The 19,820-nt window shown below is 42.0% G+C and overlaps 1 long non-coding RNA gene across 1 annotated transcript; it reads left to right on the top strand.

Annotated features, from left to right (window-relative positions):
- The first annotated feature begins 1,275 nt into the window (after positions 1-1,275).
- On the top strand, positions 1,276-19,816 carry LOC146767624 (uncharacterized). The gene is made up of 3 exons (XR_014955169.1): positions 1,276-2,592; positions 5,951-6,048; positions 18,040-19,816. It is a non-coding gene; the product is annotated as an uncharacterized LOC146767624 (long non-coding RNA).
- The last annotated feature ends 4 nt before the right edge of the window (positions 19,817-19,820 follow it).

The raw sequence follows: 19,820 nt of genomic DNA, 5'->3' as shown, positions 1-19,820 counted from the left end.
AGGGACAGACTCCTCTTTCAGACTCTTAACAAACATCATGTCAGGCTCCTGCTTAGAATCATAGAATCATTGAATGATTTGTGTTGGAAGGTTATCTTTAAAGGTCATCTAATCCAACTCTCAGAGATGAGTAAGGACATGTTCTTCTGGATCAGGTTGCTCAAAGCTTGGTCCAACCTGAGCTTAAGTGTTTCCAGGAAAGGAGCACCCATCATCTCTCAGGGCAACCTGTTCCAGTGTTTTACCAGCCTCATTGTAAAACACTTTTTTCTTATAGCTAGTGTAAATCTACTGTCTTTTCGTTTAAAACTGTTACCCCTTATCCTGTCACAACATACCCTGGTCAGAAGTTTATCCCCAGCCTTTTATAGGGCTGCTTTAAGTACTCAAGGGCCACAACAAGGTCTCCACAGAGCCTTCTCTCCTACAGGCTGAACAATCCCCACTCTCAACCTTTCCTTGTATGAGAGATGCTCCAGCATTCTGAGAATTTTTATGTCCCTCGCTGAGCTCAGTCCAACAGGTCCATGTCTTTACTCCAGAACTGGACACAGCACTCTGGGGGGGGGGGTCTCACCAGGGAAGGGCAGAGCAACAGAATGCCCTCTGTAACCCCACTGACCATACTGCTCTGGATGCAGCCCAGGACACATTTGGCTTTCTGGGCTGTGAGTTCACATTGCTGGGTTATGTTCAGCTTTTCATCCAACAGCACCAAGTGCTTCTCAGCAGGGCTGCTCTCAATCTGTTCATCCCTCAGCCTGTGTTGATACCAGAAGTTGCCCTGATTTAAGTGCAACACCTTGCACTTGGTCTTGCTAAATCAGGTGAGATTCCCATGTGTCCTACTTGTCAAACTTGTCAAGATCCATGTGGATGGCATCTTGTCCTTCAGATGTGTCAGCCACAGCACCAAATGTGGTGTCGTTGGCAAATTTGCTGAGGGTGCACTCGAACCCTCCTGTAATTGTTGCTGATGAAGCTATTGAACAGTACTGGTCCCAGTATGGACCCTTGAAAGACACCACTTTTCACCAGTGTGCACTGAAACAGTGAGCCATTGACTACTTCTTCACAAGCTACAAGCTAAACTCAGCTCCTTTCTCCTGGGCTGCTTTCTCCTTTGCCTCCATCCTGAGGTGAAGGAGAGGCTGGCGGTGGTGGAAGATCTGGTGATGGAGGCAGCTGTCTGGCAGAAATTGGCCAGACGCGAGGTCAGCTGCTCCGTGTTGCACCTGTGGAATGGCTGATGGCAGCCTTTGCTGGCTGCTGTCTCCCAGCAGTGGCTGCATAGCAGTCACCTGGGTGTGAAAAGCTCCCAGCCTTTGACAGTTCCCAGAGCTCTCTGATCCTTTGGACATTTATTGTAGCTTGGAATTTGTAAAGGTTGTTGGTTTGCTATTTGCCACCAGGTGGCCTAACCATTCCACCGTTCATGAGGAACGAGACTCCATTAGAGAACAGCAGCTGGAACTTTTTAAGCTTTACATATTTTTCTTCCCAAGCCTCCACCTCCCCTCCTTCCTCCTCATTCAGTTGATTAAAAGCGATCAGGGCTGCTCTGATTTACCAACTCAATCCTTTACTCCAAGCAATTGAGGAAGCTGGTGCTTCCAGCCGTCCAGCCCCAGCTTCAGAGATCAAGCTCAGCCGTCTCTGTTTACCTCTTAGCCCAAATGAGCTCCTGCCATAACAACGCAGGTTCCTCGGACTTTCCTCGTGCAGCAGTAACTGGAGATTGATGCCTTTGTTTGTTGCCTCTGGTATGACTCTGGTAGCTGGTTTTGTGACCACCCAGGAGTTCTGCGCTGGCCACATAAGCTGGATTTATTTTTTTATAAGCTGCCTTGTGTCCCTGGAGCACTGCAGCATGGATTCAGGGGGCCAGAGATCTAACTCAGTAAAAGGGTTTTGATTTTTAAACCCATAGACGGCATTCCCCTTACGCAGTAGTTTTGGGATAGCCATGTGGGAACTGGCTGAGCTGAGGAGTCCTTGGGTTTCGAGGGAGCTGGCATTACAGCTCATGCAGCAAAAGTTAGGACTGACTTCCCATCTTGGACTGAAAGGAGCCAGACTTACTGATCTAAAAATGGGAAGGAAGGTATTACTGGATGTTTATCTCAGGTGTTTTTTGATGAGAAGGGTGGGGAAGGCTCTAGCTGTCCCAGCAGTATGAACTAAGAAAAAACACATTGGTATTACGTTGACATGAAAGTATTGGGAAGCCACTGAATGACTTCTTAGGACAGGGAAGCAGTTTCAGGAGAAGATTGGTTTTTCATGTACTGAAACACTGATAGCTTAGGAAATGGTATTTTCTACTGTTTGCATAATGCCTGAAATTTTTCAGAAGATAGTTTGAAAACAAATCTCAGTAACTAAAGTAATTAACTATGATTATTTGGTTAAAACACACAAATTCACTTATTTACCCATCTTTTTAATTGTGCATTTCAGCTTTGGTATGAGCAAGGACAAGGTGCAGCGATGACAGGCAGGACCATCCTGTCAGAGCCCAGCAATAGAAGCATCTTCTCAAGATCAGTTCAACTCAGCTCTGAAGTGGTTCCTAACATTCCCAAATCAAAGGTATGCAGTTTCTGAATGCCCCCTCTCATAACACAATTGCAACGCAAATCACAACTGCATTGGGCAGGCTTTCCTAAACGACGTGGTGATTGAACTTTTAAAAATATCAGTAATTTGGAGAAAATACCAGAAGTCCTTATATCTGGTAAATGAAATGGTTATAAACACCTGGAAATTGTTAGATAAATCTAGTTATATCACAAATATGAAGTAGAACTGGATATTTCAGCTACTTTAACCTAGCCTTGGGCACAGGAGAGTCCAATTCTGATAATATGCAGGATAAGCAATCAAGTTCAGGGTAAGGAGACTTTAGCCAAGGTGTTACTCTGGGTTTACACCTCTGCAGATAGAATCAGATGCTATCTCCTAGTCTATGCATCCTCTGAGAATAGAATTAATTTTGAATTCTTGTATCATCTGCTTGCTTGTGCACTTATTTGCTAACTGTCTGACTGAGTGAGATATTCTGGGTCAGTATGATTTAGGCATCCTTTATTACACACTTTCCAATTCAGTACATTTTTTAATCAAGACTAAATTGAAGTCAGGTTCCAGGTACATATGAATATAATATATATTTAGTGAATACATTGCAAATCCCCTAGTCTAATTTTGAATGTAACTATAATAGAATAAGAAATATGAAGGTTCCTTTATTTTACAGAGGAGTGTTAAAATATTGCTGCGTCTTAAAGGCAAGTTAAAACCTATTTTCATATTTTTAAAATCACATTAGCTAAAAGCTTGTTAAGGAATAAATAGTCCAGAGGATAATTGAGACTTAGCTGGCTTAAGCAGTAATGAATCAAAATCAGATGCCAGATCATTAATTAATTCTACAAATTATAATGTTGCCATTACTGGCAAATACTATGAGAGCTAATACCAAGGAGAAAATTAAACTGCATAGTTTCCTTTCTTACTACATATCTTTCACCAAAAAGAAAACTGCAGTAGGATTTTGTTATTACATATATTGTCTGTTTTTTAAAAACTTTTGAATGATTGTTAGTTTAAAAAAAAAAATATTTCAATTTCTTTAACTTGCTATTTATAGAATCTGCCTATCATAGACTATAAAGATATTTCCATCACTGCTGTAACTCATGGAAACTAAAATGTTTTAAAGCAAAAGTGACAGAAAAGTCAATTCAACACTTCAGAAGCCTCACAAAACTTCACGGCCCTTCAAATCAATCTCTTTGGTAAAAGGCATAATAATAGATGGGTCTTGCAATGTGGCCTGAAGTGCCACTATCTCGGGCTCTGTCTGACCAATGCAGAAAAGGAATTCGATGAGAAGTGAGAAAGGCAAAACAGAAGGTCAGCTGGATATTTCTAGCCACCACTTCTCATCCCAAAAGAAGAGGAAGCTTCAATATATTTAAATGATGGTGGACTTGAAACACTCTTCTGCAGAGTGCAGAACTAAGCTGGGGAATGGGCAGTAATGGAATATCACTGAACCTTACAAAGAATAAAACACTAAATAGTGATGACATGATAGAAGATCAGCCTAGTCGGAGTAAAACTTTAGGTACAAAATGACAGAGCACTGTTATCTGAAAACTCACAGTATTGGAACTGTTTGTCTGGTGTGGTGTATCTTTTCCTTTTTTCCCATCATGTGACAGACATCAAGATTATCTCGGATCTAGAACATTAGGGTGGTCTAAAGCATACCCAAAGTGCTTTAATTAATCCTGGAGACCAATCAAAAGCAAATGTACTGCAGTTCTAGTGAAATAGTTTGCTCACTTAAGCATCACTAGGTAAGGGGGTAGGTTCACTCTCCTCTGAGATTAAATTGTCCTGAAGGATCCAGCACAGACTGTCAAGTCTGATGCCCATAAGAGCCATCTGTACCTGTAAGAAAAAGCTGTGGAAGAATGTCCAGTTTTTTTCTCCTTATTGATTCTTATTTTCAATCAATTGCTTTTCCTCTGCTTAATTGAAGTCTGGGTGGATTATTTCTAGGTAAAACAGTAAGATAACCTGAAATAAAAATATTCTCGCAGTTTCCCAAAATGAATCACAGCTCAGTTTCCAGCAGGAATCTGAGATTCGTGAATCTTGTTACCAAGAGCTACATCTCAGCTGCAGAATAATAAGCTGGCACCTTTTTTTAGCCCTCAGTGTCTGTCTACCATTAATAACAGCCAAATTTTTGCCAAATCAAATCTATCATCTAGATCAGAGGGTGCTAGCACTACAATGACTGTCTTTTCTGATAGTTTCATATCTATGCTGAGTAGATGAATTCTTGGTAATTTTTTACCCTTTGGGTCCTTTGAACTATCTAAAGATGTTAACCTTTGCCATGCAATAAAAATTAAACTGTCAATAGGCAACACTTTAGATAATAATGTATTCTAATATAACTATATTATCTGTCCCTCTACTGACTTCATGGCCCTTCTCCATGTTTGGAGACAACAGATAGTACTAAAGCTAATTTGTTGCAACTTTTGGCCTTCTGGCAAAATTACAGTATCTAATTATAAACCAGTAATTACAAATTCTCCCCAAAGTTGCTGTCTTGAACACAATTTGAAAAGAAATTGAGATCAGCCAACAGTGGATATGTATGAAACACAGAGATACTCCTTCCAAGGACTTTTCCAGATTGCAGCTACTTGCATCTCACCAACTTCTTGAGGCATTTAATAGTACTTGAAGAATTTTTCTTGTGTGAATTTGTCCAGTATTTCTTTTTGCTAAGATACACAGTCAATATGGATCACTCTTCTAGTTTTAGTCTCTCCAGCTACCCTGCTAGATTGGTGGAAAGATGATGGGCTTTTTTTGTAATGAGTAATGACTCAGAGGTGGAAAGGACTCTTTTTACATGGTTGGATGGCCAAGTTCACGGTGAAATAGCTGCTATAATTCTGCTGGGATTTCATATTATCATTAATGATTTGCAAGGGCACTTGAAGCCTGCAATGCTATCCCTTAAAAGGATTTAAAATCTAAACACATTTAAAAAGCTCTGCATTTGTGCTGCGTGGCTTATGTTCCTATTTTCTGACACTACAGCCCTAATTCTTTTGACACTCTGAAATCTGTCACTGTTGGAAATTATTAATGCCACCATCAACAAGGAAAACTACAAACCCAGGAACTTTTACAACTGTGGGGTGGAAGCACAGTATTCAGCTGCTGTAGAAACATCTTTGGCATGAAACTATTTCATTATTTATCTTGGTTTTATATTTTTCTACTCATAGAGGTTAATTAATTACAGTAATTATTAGTTAGACCAAATTTATGCAGGCTGACAGGACCTTTGTTCCAGATGGACACTGCCATATAACAAGGGAGCACTTGGCAATGATTTTTTTCCTTACCAAAGGGTGTCCAGTGGAAGATCACAGTCATGGCAGTTTGGGGAGAAGGAAACAAAACCACCATGCAATGAGATATCTTGTGACAAATATCTTACCCTAACTGGTAAGTGACCCAAAATAAATGCTTTTTTTAAAATCCTTTTGTTACATCTTACAAGCTTTCAGCCAATTTATTGAGATAATTTGTATAGAATTGATTTTTGTATATACTTTTATCAGATAGGGAAGCACTCGCTGATGCTTAATACACAATGGTCCTATCACACAGTGCTGTATAATCAACAGCCACCCAAGGATTAGATGACCTGGAAAAATCATTAGATGGGGCATAATTCTTCTAAAAAAATAGTCACACCAATATAATGTCCCAAACGGAATCACTAATTTCCCTATGCATGTCCCTTTTTCATCTTGGATTGTGTCACCTTGGATGCTTTTATCACTGAATGAAAGCAACTGTATGCCAGTTGAATTAAGTTCCTATAATTAAGATAATTGTAGAGATGTAAAAGGGAAAACTTTTTATTCAGCCACATTGTCATCAGGCCCCGAGGCTGAATCTCATGTCTTTGGTGGAGAGGCTGTGGTCTGGTGAATTTACCACAGCTCTGCTAGTGTAGATGCTTTTGTTTTTAAACTCAGGGTCCCCAATCCACTTCCCACTGTGTCATTTTGGAATTACAAGTTAATTGGCATACACCTTCAATAAGTTAGCATGGTCTTTTCCTGCTATACTGTCACTTACACCAAGTGATATCAAAGAAAAAAGAGAGAGAAAGGCACCACAATATACTCAATGAGCATTTTATATTAACAGTTTGGGGAATAATATAAATTGTGGTAGATGCAAGGAGGTTTGTTGGGTCTTTTTCTTGTTTGTTTGTTTGTTTATGAGGCTATCCTAGAAGACGAGACACAATGAGGAAAATTCTGCCTTTAAGAAAGTTAATGGGAAACAATTCTGCAGTTGCAACAGGGATAGGATTTTTCTGATTGTGTATTATTCCATTCCATTTTTCCCCCTCTGCCTCCTCTCCAGCACGCACGCGGTAGACAAAGAGCAGCGCCTCTCCTATTTCAGCTGTCATTTCAGAGGAAGAAGACTGACTTAATTCCCTATCACCAGGTCACTTAATTGCTTGGCAGTCATAAAGGATAACAATTTTTATTGTTCATTTTAATTAGGCAGCTTCTAGAATAAAATAATTTGAATTTTCTCATAACACAATCTTTCTCTTGAAGAAAGGATAAAAGCTTATTTCAATGGGAAATTGTGGTTTGAGTCACATCCAGAAAAACCCTAGCACCTCAAGTCACTGAAATAAAACTGCTTTGTGTAGAAAAATGCAAAACCTATCCTATAGATAGGTTTCTATAAGAACTGAGAGTGATATTAATTGTTTTGGAAACACTGTCTGTCAGTCTTACCAGCATATGCAATGGCACTTACAAAAGTGTTGGTTTTTGGAGAAGAGGTTAAGCTACTAGCTAGAGAGTGTAAAGAAGGCCTGGGAAAACTGAAAAATAGATTATGTTAACTGATTGTGGCTAAGGATGAAAGCTGTCTTTAGGATTTAACATTTCTTTAGGGTGCTGCATAATCTCACAAATTCAACAGACACTCTATCCATCATACAGCAAAAATATAAGTTCTGACATTTAAAAAATCTTTTCTAGGGGTCAAAATATCTGACCTATTTACAGAAAAGGAGCAAAACTGACAACTTGCCTGTTCTGGTGCAGGAGGATGCCAACCTCAGCAGAGTTCACTTTTTTCTTAAGAGCACACCAGGAATTTTGTAGCACCTGTCTGGCAAAAAATCTGCTGGTCATCTGGCTTTTCCTGTGGGTATGTGCATGATGACTAAAAGTGACAGAGAAGTAGAGGGGAAAGGTGCTGCCCTGATTCTTAAGATTTTCTAAAGCCTTCTGAGTTTACATTCTTGTAGAGAACTTTCTCACACAACTTTCTGTAAATAACCGATTGTTTTGCATTCCTCCATAGAGGCGGAGAAATTTGATGTACTAGTAGTTTGTCCAATGTCATTGGAGAGGTGGCACATTCACCCTCCAATCCACTGTCACCTCTGGAAAAATATAAATGCTGGAGTCAGAAAATAAACTTCCTCTTTTTCACCTTTGCAATAGCAGCGCTTGCGTCGTGCTTTCACGTGTCCTATAGTGACAGGAAAGGCACTGAAATGGGATGCTTTTTTACTTCAGTAAATTTGCAAAATCAGTAATTTCTGGGGGGAGCTCAAATCCACAAGCCCAGTCAAGAGATTCTACATTTTATCAAAATGTAAAAAAAATTATTCTGCAGCAATCAAAATGTATTAGTTTTTTTACAGATTGTGGAGCTGAAGGGGTGAAATTTTCTACCTTGTTTAAAGCCAGCAGTTTGCCTGATGTATCCTCTGAAGCAGTAGCAGAGTAACACTTTTAAATTTTATTTTTTAAAATACCCTGCTAAACCAGTGAAAGTAACCTAATCCAATTCAAGCACAGAGCACACTTGTTCTGGTATAAAACATCTTCTGGAGGATAGTGCATGTTGTTTGGAAACAAACAACATAAACAAACAACAACAAAAAGGAAATTTAAGTTGTCCAGAGAAGAGCCACTGGAACACAAGAGCATGAACTTCTCTCCAGGTGTTCTGTTTTAAATAACATAACTATAGGCCAGTTTCCCAAGATACCAGACTGCTAAAACTGGTCAGCTAGGACATGAAGCCTTCCTCTTTCCTCTCTTTGTCCTTTTTTCCTTTCCTGATAGCTAACAGTAACCCATGGAGATGTGCCTCCTTTGAAGCCAGGCATTACTGGTGCAGTAACTGGAGTTAGGAAAATACACTGGCACTGGCTCCATCTCTCTGCTCTTTTCCCCTCAGATTTGTTACCTTCCAAATTGCTTGCCCATCCTATTACTTGATAAAGCACTCAGGATGTTGCTGCACTTGAAAATGACCTGGTTTACTCCAACCCTGTATATAAACTGCCAGTGTACATCTAGATCTTCTCTGAGTCCATGCAACTCAGAATAGACCCACTAAAGCTAGTGGAGCTGCTCCAATTCATCCCAGCTCTAGGTCTGATCCATCTTTTCTCATTTGGTTCTTTAACCAGTCCCTTTTTCTTGTTCCAACTTCTTTCCTCATTTATTGGTCTAGTATTTTGAAATTTTATGCAGTCTGGTTTCATTTACTGTTAAAAATGCATCCCCAGTATCAGGCACATCATTTTCTAAGCTTCCATCATGCCAAGAGAGTTAGTAAAACATCAGTTTTTCACTTCAGTTCCCAACCCATATGTTTTCAAGTAGCACTGGGGAAACATTTTTTAAAGGACAGACTCCAGAGATGTCCTCTAATATCATCAGCAATGATAATCAAAAGCTGCTTCTGCAGAAGCCTGTGGGATTATCAGTCTCTCAAAAGGAAATTCAGCAGCTTTTCTTGCAGTAACATTTATTCTCCACCCTTGCACCTCAGGCTATCCTTCACCTCAAGGTGGTGACACGCCGGACAACTCATTTCCATATGCACTTCCTATTCAAGTGTCAGGAGGGACCCTTAATCCAGGGTAAAAAGCCCTCCTGGATTTCTACGGGGAAGCACAACTCAAATGCTAATAACAGTTTATCATTGTTCCTAGGTGATACAATTATGCCTCATTTACAGTTGCAAAACAGCTCTGAGGAAGTTGGGCTTTTTTTCCCTCTCTAATTCAGACATAATTTCAGCTAGTCATGACATCAGTGTTAGGACTTAGACTTTGCCACAAAGGAACACATTGCTAATTTCGAGTTTTCTTTGCTAATTTCATTCAGACCCAGAGGTGATACAGCCTTTTTCTATCCTGTGATTGGCAGTGTACTGGATGTTTGTGAATATCCAGATAATGATCATAATTTCTGCAAACCTTCCAGCTAGTGACCTCTTTGACAAGGAGAATAACATAGACCACAAAGGGGCAGTGAGCACCCTGTTAAAAAGTTCAACCCAAATACTCTCCAGAATTGATTTATCTTCAGCAATCTTATTATTTTGCACTCTACCATTTCTCACTATTTCTCTTCTTCTCTCCCTCCAAGTGTTCTATTTCCTTTTGTTTTTCTTCTTCAATTTCTCAGATGATGCCTTCAGGACTTGCTGTGCCCCCTTGTCCCTCCCCACAGGATGGAAGCATTTTGGTATCACCTGAGCCATACTTCATTGTGAAGGCCAGCAGAGCCCCACAGATCCATAGAAGAGGATTTTGGGTCCTTTCCCACAAATCTAGAGACAGTCGTCACCTGCCTTGGCTTGTGACTAGCTTGTCGCAGGTAATCCCTGAGACCAGTTTATTGGCAACGCAAACATTCAACTCCATTGAATTTCTGTAGGGGCAAGGATATAAGCCCTTGTTTGGCCACGAGGGCAACAATCCTCTGCAGTGCCTCCTGACCAGCCTTGCTCTCCTCCAATTTTCGGAAAACGGCTTTGCAGTTGTGTCCAGCCCCTGCAAGGAGCGTGGGGGAAGCGGGGCCAGGGTCTGAGCCAGGGTGAGGGGTGCAGGGTGCAGCAGCAGGGGAAGCAGGCAGAAGGGATCTGACCACAGCCCAAGCTGTGACAGGAGAAATTGAAATGTAAATTCTGCACCCTGGCAATAAATTTCACAGCAGCCTAATTTTCCTAGCAATGATGCCTTAGGCAGAGCCTGTGTGGGCCAGAAAGGAACGGGCTTTAAATTTTCTAGAACTCCCTAATCCTCTTTATCAGTCACTTTTCCCTAAACTGCTGCTGCTCCCTGAGAGATTTAAAGCCACAGTGGCTTCTTCAAGGCCTCTTCCTGATTATTATGTTTATTCTCATCCAGTCAAGACAGAGAAACATTAGCATGTGATTTACACTGCAGGACCAATAGCAAACACCAGAACTCAGTATTTGAAATTCAAGCAGTAGCTACTTGCAACAAACTGGTCAGGATCAATCTGGAGATAAAAAGGAGGGTTCTGCCTTTTTAGAAGGTGGTACAGATCCATTGTCGAGGTCTGTCAGTCTTACCAGCATATGCAATTGCACTCACAAGGTATTAATACATGTGCCTATGCTAGGTTTAATTCCTTTCTTTTGTTTAAGGGTTTCTTTTTCCCCTTGCAACCATCTGCTTTTCCTCTCATGTTTCAAGTCTTTATATCTATCTGTCAAGCAGGCAGTGGATTCAGGACAGGTTTTCATGCCAAGGCATTCCTTTACCTAATGAAAACAAGTGAATAAAACATAAGAGAAGTAGCTTTAAATTAAAAATAGAGAGAAAAAACCCTGAAGAAAACCAATATCTGAAGGAAAACATTTTTTCCTAGGAAAATGCTTATAGAATATATGAATTTCTATTTATTTCTTGTAATTTAAGTAGGCATCTATAATTATACCCCATTTAAGTAAGGATACAGATCATGTCTGGCAGAAGAGAAATATATACATATGTGAAGAGTCAAGACAATGCAGATAAACTTCTGATGGCATGACATATTCATGCAGAGTAGTCACTTTTCAAAACTAAAATTTCCTCCCAAAGGCCCCCAGTTTGTATTATTAATGACATTTTTCTTAGCCTGCATTACCATTTCCATTGGAGGCAAAAAAAGACAAAAACTTTTCTGAAGTTTGAAAGGAAAAAGCAGTCTCTGAGCCACAAACATCAAATGCTTTTGCACAAGCCTTTGAATGGATTCTATCCACATGGTTTTGTAAATGAGTAGAGTGAGCATCCACTCCTGGCCTGAAACCCCGTGCTGAGGGACTTGGAGATGAGGTACTGCCAAATGGCAAACTTGGAGGGGAAAAAAAAACATGGAGAAAGGATTTCCCAATGCTTTACACTTCAACAGCAGCCCCACAGAACAGGGCCCCTTCCAGTCTCCAGAACACTGGTCCCGTTTTGCAGTAGCTTTGGTGAAGTGAGTACCTTTGGACCCTGTTTTAAATTGTGGGTAACACTGATGGCTCAGAGCTAAGTCTATAACAAAGGCACTGAGAGGAGCTGGGCCATTAGAGTAGTTTCAATCTGTTCCTTCAGGTTTCTGCTGGCTGCATGGAGCCTTGGATGCCATATCCTAAATGTCTGCCACCAACTAGCTGTCCTTCTCTGTTTAATGTGAATATCCTGTAACTGGAGTGTCAAGCTTCTCACCACCACCACTGAGGAGGAGGATACGGAGGAGGAGGAACCAGAAGAAATCTGTCTTTGCTGTAATGAATGCATGCAGTTCAGACCAGATTGGGCTGCTCAGATGTTTTATTTCTCCTTTTCATCTCCTTTGTTGGAGGCTCAAGCAGTACCAGAACACGGAGAATTCCTTTTAGGGCTTCAAACCAGCAAAGATCTGCTGGGTCCACTGTGTGGGATACAGACAGGGAAGCTTTTTTTAACACATCTTTCTAATCTCTGTGCTGCTGGTGCTTTTTGCATATCTTGTTGGCTGTTGGTGTGGGGGATAATGGCAGAGGCTCCCCTCTGGAAGTTGGGGCTGGGGACTCAGTCCAGGCTGCTCTGCTGCTTTGGTGAAGGCAAGAGGTGACAAATAGCTGGTTATACTGCGGTCTCTTGTGCCCGATTGTACATGGTGGCACAAACGTAGATGCAGTGCCTACACTGAGGCACAGAAAGCACAAGCAGGTGTTTGCTGTGATGCTGTTAACTCATTTACACAGCTGTTTTTAGGGGCCTGGGCAGTAGCTCTCACTGGCTGTACTCCATATGGCCTCTAGCATTCTCTGTCTGTTTCACGGATGAGGAGAAAATCTATGGCACCCAAAGGCCCTGGGCTTTTTTGCCCTCAAGCTGCTACTAGCAACAGTTAGGTCCTTAAAAGAGCAACAAGGGGGCTCCACAGTGCAGAAGAAGCCCTTGTTGCAGCTTTCTGTGTGAGCTGCCTGGAGAGGAGTGTGAGGTCTGTCAGCTCAGAGCGCTGAAGGAGCACATCCACCGTGTGATTGCTTTGGTGGGGCACTGATCTGATACTGCCCTGGCCTGTCCTGGTATCATTGTGTGTGCCCACCTGCTCTGTTTGTTTGTTTGTTGTCTAGATGGATGGAAATCAAAGCTTTTGTTGTTGCCTTACTCCATTCAACACAGTCTGAAAAGGTACCAGTCCCTACAGCTGTCTGTGCCTTTGTAGGCCACCCTCACCATGATGGATACACCTACTTACTGACAAAACCAGGATATTTTAGTGTTGTTTTGTTGTCTTACCTAAAGATCTGAAAGTGAATAAATCATGCATGTGTGCCGCTGCTAAAGCTATCAATCAGATGTGTAAACATTGGACACTTGCAGAGATGCAGAAAATCTACTTCTGTTTTCTAGGATCATACTTTATTTTTCTTAAATGAAAGATATACAATTTTCTTCTGGTAGTATCTACTACTGTTGAAGTCAAAATGAATACTTAGAATGACCATCAAATTATGTTGACCATTTTCCTGGTGTTGTTCTGATCAGGCCTTTAAAACTTTGTGAATATCGTCTCACCATTGATTACATGAAATTTCCTACAGCTATTTAAACAAACCAAACTTTTACAAATAAAAAGCAAACTCAAGAACAGACCATAGTTACCTTGGAGAGATATTCCAGACCAAGCTGAAAAAATGCAGGAGTCATTTGTAGTCAGAAATATGAGTTAAGATTAGAACATTTGATTTTTTTTTTTAATACATGACTAAATAAGCTTTCCCACAGGCTTGAACAAATAATCACGAAATCCACAATTCAATAGAGAGCAGGAAAACTGGACTGGACAACTCTTGTGCAGGCTGGGATATTTTACATCTCCTATTCATCTATTTACTCTTTCCCAATGTTGCCCAGATATCTTAGAATTCATGTATTGGGTCCAAAAATAGCTTAGGAAAAAGTGCTAGATAAAAAAAAAAGTACTTCCCTGGAAAGCAAGATTTAAAAAATATTCCATAAAAATTATTCTCTGTAGATGCTGCAGAACACATTAAGTTAGTGGTGTCTAGGTCAAAAATAAACCATTGAAAGAGTGCTTTTATCTGCCACTTGGAGCAGGACGAGCTGATTTTTTGCATTTAGCCAGTATGCATAAATTATTTTGTGTATTGCTTAATTGCTGAAGGTTTGTACATAATAATTTTGCAGTTCATGATTCTATCCTATGGTAAGAAATTCCTTAAGTAAAGACCTAAGTGAAGATGTCTGTCTGATTTCTGCAGGATTCTGAACTGAAATAGGTATCACTGACATTCCTGACTACAGCAAGCCTCAGAAAATAGCCATCAATAGCCTTGGCCTTGTACAGCTGACCTTGCTTGAACTGTGATTACTTCTCCAGAATTCACCCAGATTGTATTGGCAACCAGCATGAAGTATGAGCCCAGTCTGTCCTAAAGACTAATAACTTAGCCATAAGGATTGGCTTCATGTGCCATGTTAATCGAGTCTCTCTTGAAGTTAAGAATGAGCAGTAATTTCCACAGGGAGTCAGAAAATTAATACAGCCTTGAAATGCACACCAAATTGCCTTTGCACTTAGTTAGCTACCTATATGCTAGATACAAGATGGTAACGGTACCAAAATTTTTGTTTTGACTTGACTACTTCATCTATGGGGAATAATGATGCTACGTAGGTGATGAAAGGCACCTTAGTCCTTTCATGAAATGGCAATGGGATGGAAACACTGTGGTGCTCAACCTTTGCCTTGAGCCGTGCTGTCTCCACACATCCTGCCTCATGAGCATCCAGACTCTGCCCTTGCCACCGGAGGAGTGCTCATGGGATTAAATCTCAGTGCCAGTGGGCAGGGTTGATACCAATAGCCTTCTCAAGAGATGGTAAAAGCACAGTAACTAAGTCAGGGAACCTGCATGATAATATTGAGAATTTAATTCTGTATTTATTATTGGTGTTCTGTTTACTGAAGTCCAGCCACTGTTTAGTCCTCCCTCACCAGCTCTATCTCTTTTTGCTCCCTTCTCACCCCCCTGCATTTGGTGGTTCAGACTCTTACAGATGACCACAGAGGAGAGTGCATGCAGGATCTGCTGGGTGAATGGTGCACTCGAAGCAAACATACTGTTTATTCAGAAATATTTCAGGCTGTTTTCAGGAGCCAAGAGAATACTGATTTCTGATTGTGCTTACCTCTTAAAGGGGAGCACGCAAATCTCTGTGGTAACTTCCCATTTCAATGGCTACTGAAAGAAATCTGTTTTGGGAATTGCCTTTCCTTGCTTGTGTAAAAATCCTTTTGTGCCATTAAGACACTTTGCAAAGAGAAACAAGATCTAGAGGCTTGTTGAGGCACTGTTTTTACTACCCAGTAGAGTTAGTCTCATTAAAATGGACCTTGTCTCCTCACTGCTCCTGCACATACTGTCAGTTTATCACAGATCATCTGACATCTCCAAAATGGAAAGCATGACGTAAAGCTGGAAAAAGAGCTCGAGACTGAAAAAAGTCAAAATGAAAATTGCAAAGACTTTGGAGGAATGGGGAGCAGGAAAAGATGACTGCATCCAAACTTGTCAAGTCTTCAGGGTACCTATCTATAGATGCCGGCCGGAGGGAGCATAAGTGTTCAGGGCTGTGTACCACTCTCTGCCCCTGGCCAGCTCTGCAAGGAGCAGTGCACAGTCCCAGAGCCATGCATACCAGAAAAACCTTCTTAGGAAAACCCTGCCAAAAAAACCTTTGCAGGAACACCAATCTGTCTTCCCCCACCTCAGCTCAGAGAGCACGGACACAGCCACGAGAGGCTGCAGCTGGGCTGCCTGCCCACCATCCTGCCCAGACACAGAGCAGGCCAGCTCAGGTCTCTCAGGCAGTCCTCAAGGGCAGTGGTCCTGAGTGTTGGTTAACCCTTGAGTTTTGGGCTGGGAGCAAGGGAACAGAAGCACCTAGATGAAAGAAGACAAAATAGCTCCCTGAGACCTTCTCTGTGTCAATGAGGAGTGCGAATCCTGTGATCTGCCTGACAAAAGGCAACAACCAGAAAACTACAGAGGGGACACTGAGAAAGCCCTGGAGGCAGAGTGCTTGTGGCTGCAGGAGACACAGGGGTGGGGTCAGGGCAAAGCACCCTGCTTTCCCTGTCCCTCACACCAGCTGGCAGATGACAGCTGCTAGCAAAGAGCAGCTGCTGACTTTCCTCCCAAAGCTGGACTGCCTCAACTGGATTTCCACAGCGCTCAAATGGGCTCAGCAAAGGGTGGATGGATGGGCAAGGATGGCCACATGGTGCAGGGATCTCCTGGCTTCTGAGGTGGCCTCACTCGGGTGGACACTCCCTCCCTTCACCAGAATGGAAATGCCTCCAGAAGGAGCTTGCTGTGGGAGATGTAATTTCTCCTGTTGGTTTCCATGTGACAGCAGTAAAATCTTTTAATGCTCCTTAAGCTGAATCTTCCACGGTCAGCTTTCCTAGGAGACTATTTTTGCCTGCATTTCCTCATTGCCTGGACAAAACCAAAACGGATTTGAAGTCAGAGCATTGCAATAACTCAGCTCCACATAACAAGCCAAGTTCAGTACGGGTGGGGAAAACAAACAGTCTGTGGATTGACAGGAAGAGAGATTTAAATGGTGAAGTAGAGCATCGTACTCTGTCTGGGGCTTCAGTGGGTTTTCAGCATAGCAGGAGGAGAGGCTGTGGTGCAAAGCAGTCCCTTTCTATGGGTATGTGTGTATGTATATATGAATGTATGTTGAATATTTAGATTAACACCCCCTCCCTTATTCAATGTGTAAAATGCACAGGTGTAGTAATACTGGAATCCAAGGTTTTACCCCTGACAGTCCCTATGCCCCCTCAGATTCCTTTGTCCCAGGCAGTCCCACTGGAAAAACAAACAAAAAGGCAAGCCAACCCCAAGCCAGCATCAGCAGCGCAGAAACAGCAAGGCTTTCTTATCCACTGCCATTCAAGGGCTCTGTAATCGAATGCATGGGGCTGCGCTGTGCGCTGCCCTGGGGAATTTGCCCCCCGCAGCAGCCTTTGGCTCGGGCAGAGCCGGGCGGCCTGGCCCTGCTTTCCCGGCACAGCGTCTGCACAGGCGGCTGAGGAGCTCCGGAGCCAGCGGAATGGAGCGGCCGGAGGATGAGCGCGGAGCTAACCAAGCCCAGAGGCAATCCCACGCCGGGAGGTGTTGGCTTTGCTGTTTCCTGCATTTGCAGGTGGCATCGGTTAATGTCTTAAAATGGCTAATGTGTCATTAAAGGAAAATGGGATGGAAATGAAGGATTCTGGGTGGGGGAAGCAAACGCCTTGAATTCCTTGCTGTAACTGCTGGGTTTGTGAATGAGCCACTGCCACCAGGTACTTCAGAGGAAAAGACTAGCTAATAATTGGAGAAAATGGTATTACCCAAAACTCTCCAAGCGCTTGGCCTGGAGGCTGTGTGTCCATTAGAGGAAATCACAAAGTCAAAACAGACACTGTGTAATTTCTCTGTACTTGCATTAACCATATCCCCAGCACTAGCAGTGTGGGTCACTGTAGTATAATAAAGCACTTTATTCCACACCATCACAGCTAAGTATCCTCATCAGATGGAGCATCGCAGTGGCTAGAATTCACATTTCCATTAAGGAGATCGTGCATCTTGCTAAGACATTAGTCTATAGCTCAGCAATGTTCTGATTTTTTAAAGAGGGCAGAGTTTGGTAACAAACATTTACCCTCCCAGCTCCAGAGAAACTTTTAATTTAGTAAAAAACAAAAAAACCCCTTTCATTTCTACTGTTTGGCAAACTGCCTTGGTAAAACATTTTGTCTAAATCACAGTTTTAATCTAGTTGTTTCAGTGCACAAAAGTTGTTCCTTTCTAGGCACCAGAACTGGTTTCCTTGTGAGGCTGTATTGCATTAACTCTTTGAGAGCCCTGAAATCAACAGAGCTCTCAAGGTATGGGTCTTTGCTTTTTTTGACCTGGAGCACTGTCTGAAGGTTGGCCAAAATAAAATCTGAACTGGACTCTTCTGAGAGATACAAGGGGATAGGAGAAGCAACAATGGATACAAGTTGGTATGCAGGAAATTTGAATTAGATATTTGAACTGTTTTTTTTTCCTTTTTTCCCACAGGAAGGGAAGTCAAAACATTGGATCAAGAGCCCACAGAACTTGTGGTCTCGATCCTCAGCAGTGTAAGGACTCCATATGACGAGGATCAGCACAACCTCATTTAATTGGTGCTGCTTTGTACAGGTGTTGCCCTACATGATCCTTGAGTCTCTCCTAGCCTGAATTATTCTGTGATTTAGTCATCAACACAGAGAACAAGGGAAAGGGGACAGCAGCAGGAGCAATTTTACAAGCTCTTAATATTCATCACATTCCAGAGCCAGAGAAGACCAAGCTGGATCCTCAACCTTCCTACACTGATGGCCTCTACCAAAGTACATGTGGATGCCTGGGAGCTGCTGAAGGAGGCAGTGGGGTAAGAACATTCTTTCTCCATGTTTGGGAGCCAGGGGGTTGAGGGTTTTTAAAATATTTTTTGTACCCGTGGGCATTGCCACATGGGCTTTGGAGCCTCATATGTGATGTCTTTATGGAGTGATGCTGAGAGCTCTCTGGCTGAAAAGTCTTGAGGTTGGTGCCACGGAGCCAAACTGTTCTCTCAGGTCTGCTCCAACAACACTGAGGTTTGACTGGGTGGGTACAGCCAAGACCACAATTACAAATGAGGACTTTTGCAGTTCATTTAACTGGTAGAAATTTCTGCTTGCCTTTTAATCCTTTAAGTAATTTTAACTCCTTGCTCACATATACCCATATTGGGGATTTATATATTTATGTATCCATAAAAGCAGTAAAACAACATACAGATGGGTTAGAATAGAATATAACAGAATATTATATATAGAATCCCTGTGATAACCAAGAGCTTCTCTGAAGCCACCTTAAACCCTGCTGAAACTTAAATGCCAGGTTGTTATTGTGTCTTGTTTATTCTCACTTCTAGCTGCATTTTACTGTTTGGCTTCCTAAATCTCAGCAGGGAAAGGACAGCTTAGCTCCCTTGAAGACTGTGCTGCTCTGAAATGATGACTGTTGCTGTGGGGGAAGGGGTTGCACTCTCTGTGACATGATTTGTAGGACCCTCTATAAATCATTTACCAGCATGCCTTCACTGTAAGCTTACAATTTGTGGAGCTTTAAGAAATATAAGGAATAACAATGCACAAAGGAAAAAAAAACGAACCAAACCAACGAGGAAGAGAGGGACATCTCTAAACCCCTTGCCAGAAAACCAAAAGCCTGTATTTAAGTCACAGGGACAAACACTGAAAGCATTTTAATGGGTGAGTGCCTTCCTGCACCACCACCATGTGTTGTACAAATTGCGGCTTCGTGGCTTCAGAGCAGACGGGGAGGGGGCTTGGCCAGCCCTGCATGAGCAGAGCAGCTTGTGACCCCTGTGCCTCCCTCTTGAAGCCCTTAATAAATCATCCTGCCATGCTCATAAAGTGGAGTTGAGCAGCAAAGCAAAGGCCTGAGCATGCAAACCCAATTGGAAAATCAAGGGATTCTAACAGTGGAGGGCAATACATTCCATTTCTGTCACAGGCCAACACCCACGTATGGCTGTGGATAACACCTGAGCAACCACTGGGGAGCTAATGAGGAGGTTACACTGCATTCTTCTTACTGCTGAAGGAGATGTCTGGCATAATTCTTATGCCAAATGGAAATACTGATACAGATTTTAAGTGATAATTAATGTCAGTCAGCATTCTTATAAATAGAAATCCCGTCTCAAAAAATATTCCTCTTTTTAATGATGGATTTGGTGATACAGCAATCTTCCTTTCCTTGTCAGGTGCTTCACTTAATACTGTACAGTAAGGTAGTTAAAAATA

Source organism: Lonchura striata, chromosome 4, assembly GCF_050655825.1.
Source record: "Lonchura striata isolate lonStrDom1 chromosome 4, ASM5065582v1, whole genome shotgun sequence".
In the NCBI taxonomy this organism is placed as follows: Eukaryota; Metazoa; Chordata; class Aves; order Passeriformes; family Estrildidae; genus Lonchura; species Lonchura striata.
Note: the sequence above shows the minus strand (reverse complement) of the source record. Positions and strands in the feature narration are given on the sequence as shown.